The sequence below is a fragment of the Helianthus annuus genome, chromosome 8, assembly GCF_002127325.2.
Source record: "Helianthus annuus cultivar XRQ/B chromosome 8, HanXRQr2.0-SUNRISE, whole genome shotgun sequence".
Lineage (NCBI taxonomy): Eukaryota > Viridiplantae > Streptophyta > Magnoliopsida > Asterales > Asteraceae > Helianthus > Helianthus annuus.
This window is the reverse complement of record NC_035440.2, coordinates 91965673-91970951: the sequence shown is the minus strand read 5'-3', so window position 1 is coordinate 91970951 and position 5279 is coordinate 91965673.

The window sequence follows — 5279 nt, the reverse complement described above, 5'->3', positions numbered from 1 at the left end:
TACGAGGTCATCCAAGTTTAAGGGATGTGACTTTTTCCTGGACAAGTCTCAGTTCTTAAATTGTGTTTATGTCATGTTGATGTTTGTGTCTGTTGAACACTGTTTATGTTGTTAGGATGTGTTTCCGTTGAGACAATGTTATGGTATTTTACTTTTCTGACTTAATTTAATGGATGATCTTGCATGGTTTTTAAAATTCATATAGCTTGTTATGGTTAAGCTATGGTATTAAGAAGTCACACCAAACTAACCACGCTTCCGCAAAGCCAGGGTGTGACAGTTACAGATCCGCTCAAATGATCTCATATATAGGCCTTGCTGGTTCGCTTATATGTCCTGACACATAAGCGGACCTACAACACTGCTCTATAAGCGAACCATCTATGTTCCTATAAGCGGACCTGACTAACCCTATGAGCGAACCTATATCATATATACATAATTTGACTTTCTAGACCCCCTGTTGACCTATCTAGACTAAGACTTTATGTAGACGTAGTCAACAGACATTCCATGCATCAACAGACTCCCCCTTGAATGTTGACGTAGTCTTAAGCCTTCAGATCCTGAAACTTGGTCTTGGTCTTTTCTTCCAACTCTGTCCTCTCCTCATAAGCATTCTTCACAGGTTTCAGGATTAATACCTGACTCTGACTTCCATCTTCCCTTTAGCAGTTGATCCAGACTCCCCCTTTCACAGACTCCCCCACTCAGTATGCTGGAATCTGAGATATCTGGTTCAAGCTTTGACAATTTGCCTCCGTTGGGAATAATGACATCCAAACCTGTTACTCTACCCATAACATTAGAATTTATCTTTTCAAACAATAAACTATAAACTCAATCAGCTTTAGAAATCCACTCAAGTATTCAAGTTCAAATTAATGACCCTGATCACTTGATTAATCTACCAAGTTCAATTTAATGACCCTGGTTGATCTTTTGACGAATCAAACTGATTTAGTAAAAACATTTTCAAAAATTTTCTGAAAATAACAAGTATCAAGTTAATGAACTTGTTTTAACTTTGAAAATAATCCAACTTCTAACAATGTAAGCTCTCCTCATTCTTCAGCTCAGAATTTCCTGCATCTGCTTCAGTCTCTGAGAATCCAACAATCAACTCTCCACTTTGGTTTGTCAAAATTAAAGCAGAAATATAAAATCTTTTTGTATTTTAGATGATCTAAACTAAGAAATGAAATACAGAAAACTTAAACTGCGGAAAATAAACTCTTTACAGAATTATTTTTGGTGAGCGTGTCAGGGAATCATATCAGCTTTACAGACAAATCAGAAGTACCGTTAAGCTACATTACATACTCAGACTTAAACAATTCACCTCGATTGTCGATATACTGATCCATCTTAAATTCTCATACAAACTTCAACTTATTCAGGATATGATTTAGATATCTTATGAACTTAGATCAATTCATGTGTCCCACCTCTTGAATATACTCCCGTATCCAGAATCCCAATATTCAGTCTTACAGGTAAGAATACTACAATGATGTCTGTATATAATTTAGGTATGCGAGGACTGAGGGATCTCAGGTCGATACTTCCGTATACGCAGAGAGATATCAGCTTCGACTTTTCAGTATGTCCCCTTTAGAGGATCTTTTTGCATTACAACAGCAGCGACTATCAATTTTATTGTTTCATCTGCATGCTGAGGGTTTATGCTGTATTTCAAGCATTTTGGTGAAAGTATTAGCCAAGGACTAGGTCAGAACTACCGTTCAGCAGAAGTCCCGGAATAATACCCCAGACATCATAGAGTATAAACACCTAGTATATCAGAATACGAGACCTTTCAAACGAGATTTCAGGGGTTACCTATATATCCAAGTAGTGTTCCCCACAAATTTCACAAGTTTGAAATTTTAGGTTTATATCCCGAATAAATCTACTAAATGTACGAAAACCTATCGACACATCTATAGTGAGACTGTTTAACTCATATAGTCTTTCCAAATCTTTAGCATACTGTAATTGTCTAGCCGATGTACTATCATTTTCCCTATATACACAAGCTCTTTTTCAATTTTATCATGTTTTTGTATTTTTGCATTTTTTACTGTTTTTGTATTTTCTGAAAGCATAACTATGTACAACTATCTATCTCCCCCTAAATACCAAAACAAGTAAAAAAGCGACAAACCATTGCAGATTGTTTCTCGTCTTCATCCGCAACAGTACTCTCATCAACGCTTACAACCCCATCCGACACCGAAAGCAATCTCATACCATTAAGTTTTAACAAATATAGAAACCGATTTTTATCAAAAGCTTTGGTATGCAAATCAGCTTTTTGTTCGTCAGTGTGGATTTTCTCAATTCGTATCAACTTTTTCTCGAAGCAATCGCGAATAAAGTGATGACGAATCTCAATGTGTTTAGTTTTAGTGTGATGTACTGGATTTTTAGTTATATTAATTGCGGCCTCATTATCAACAAACAGAGGTGTGTTAAGAAACTGCAAATCGTAGTCGCGCATCTGTTGCTGTATCCACAAGATCTGAGAGCAGCAACTGCTAGCAGAAACATACTCCGCTTCACATGTAGATAACGCCACAAACGTTTGTTTCTTACACTGCCAAGTAACCAATCTAGGACCAAAGAACTGGCATCCTGCAGTTGTTGATTTTGAATTGACTTTGCAGCATCTGAAATCCGAATCGGAATACCCTTCGAGCGTGAAATCGCCTTTCCTAGGATACCATAACCCCAATGACGGAGTACCTTTCAGGTAACGTAATATCCTTTTGACAATAACCATATGCGATGCTCTCGGGTTAGATTGAAATCTTGCTGCGAGGCACGTTGGGTACATGATATCAGGACGTGAAGCAGTTAGGTACATCAAAGAACCTATCATGGAACGGTAGAACGTTTCATCAGCCCTGTCTCCGGTGAGATCTGGGTGAATCCCATGATTAGTCGCAAGTGGGGTAGCAGCTGGAGTAGAACTTGACATCCCAAATTTCTCTAGAATATCATGAACGTACTTCGTTTGATGAATGAAAATTCCCTCAGGTAATTGTTCAACCTGTAGACCCAGAAAGAATTTCATTTCCCCCATTGATGACATTTCGAACTTCTGCTTCATCACCTGTTCGAAATCTTTGCACAATTTCTCATTTGTTGACCCAAAAATAACATCATCCACATAAATTTGTACTATCAGAAGATGACCATCAACGACTTTAGTGAAGAGAGTGGCATCCACTTTTCCTCGAATGAACTTGTTAGGGAGTAGGTGTTGAGACAAAGTCTCGTACCAGGCTCTCGGCGCCTGATGTAGACCATACAACGCTTTGTCCAGCAAATAAACTTTGTTCTTGTGGATTGGGTCAGTAAAGCCCGGCGGCTGACCAACGTAAACCTCCTCTTTGACCTTCCCATAAAGAAACGCTGATTTAACATCCAACTGATATACTTTAAAATTCTTCTAAGACGCAAATGCTAGGAAAATTCTGATTGCCTCTAGTCGAGCGACAGGAGCATAGACTTCGGTAAAATCAATCCCCTCCTGTTGACTAAAGCCCTGAACAACGAGTCGAGCTTTGTTCCTTACAACCACTCCTCTATCATCTCTCTTACATTTGAATACCCATTTGGTATTGATTTTTCTTTGACCATCCGGCAAATCTACTAACTTCCACACACCCATCTTTTCAAACTGACTTAACTCTTCTTGCATTGCAATGACCCAAGAGTCTTCAGTAAGCGCCTCTTTGTAAGTTCTCGGTTCAATCTGCGAGATAAAACAACTTAATGAAAATTCAGTTTGTAAAGGTGCTACTGTAGAATAAAAACATGTAAGACCCTGGTCAATTTGACGTCTCGTGCGAACGCCCGACTGCAATTCTCCTATGATCAACTCCTCTTGATGATAAGAAAGAGTCCGCGGCATCACTTCGCTTGGAACTTCTACACTTCCTTCCAGATTAGTCACATTCTGCTCTGCATCTTGGTCACCAACTTGGTTTGTTTGACTTGACAACTGGATCTGCTCCCCCTCAAGATCTGAATCACCATGGTCAAAAACTGGCATGTTATCAGCTTCTTGAGCATCATTCACTTCCAACTGATTACTAGGAGCAACTTCATCATCATGTTCACCAGCATTGCTAGGACCTGCTTCATCATCATTTGAAGTTTCCCGAGGTCTTCCAGAATACTCCGCTGGGAACCTGAGCTGCAACTCATACTCTCGCAAAATATCCAGCTCATCAAAGAAATCTTCTTCTTCCTCTGATTCTTCTCTCATGTCAAATGAATCCCAAAGTTTGTCATAATGATATCGCCATGAATCACCAGGATTCTGTGGCGGCATAGTGTAACCCTGACATTCAACATCCGCTGCTTCAATAATCCGCTTCTCACTTGGAACGAAGACACGTCGTGTAGGACTTGAATATCCAACAAAGATTCCCTCAAAGCTCTTCGGACCAAACTTTCCATGAGGCTCTATTACCGTACAGGGTGACCCAAATGGTTCTAGATACTTCAAATTCGGCTTGCGGTTATTGATTAGCTCAAAACACGTCTTGTTGAACTTCTTGACAGTAAGAACTCTGTTGAGAGTATAGCATGCAGCAGAAACAGCTTCAGCCCAGAAATTAATTGGTAACTTAGAGTCTGCAAACATCGTTCTGGCTGTCTCGATTAGCGTCCGGTTTTGCGTTCTGTAACTCCATTCTGCTGTGGAGTGTACGGAGCACTAAACTCATACAGTATACCTCGTTCATCACAAAATTCTTCCATCTTACTGTTTTTGAACTCAGTACCATTGTCACTACGAATTCTACAAATCGGCCTCTGGTACAAATTCTCAATTCTTTTAAACAACGCCATCAAGCTGTCAAACGTTTCGTCATTAGATTTCAAGAATGAAACCCACGAAAATCTGGAATAATCATCAGTTATGACCAAACAGTAGTAATCTCCTGTTATGCTTTTGACATTCACCGGACCAAACAAATCCATGTGAAGTCTTTCCAAAGGTCTTGAAACTGAATTGACTTGCTTTGTAGGGTGTGACTTTTTCTTCTGTTTGCCTTTAACACAACTTATGTACTCCCTTTCCAGATGAAAACCTTTGACATGCACTCCTGTGACCAAATCGTTTTGCACCAAGTGATTCATTTTCCTTAGGTGAATATGCCCCATCTTTCGGTGCCACAATCTTGATTCTTTCTCCGTTGCCCTAGACACAAAACAATGAGCCTGACCCGTGGTTGTAGTAGCAACGCTCATGTCCAACACCT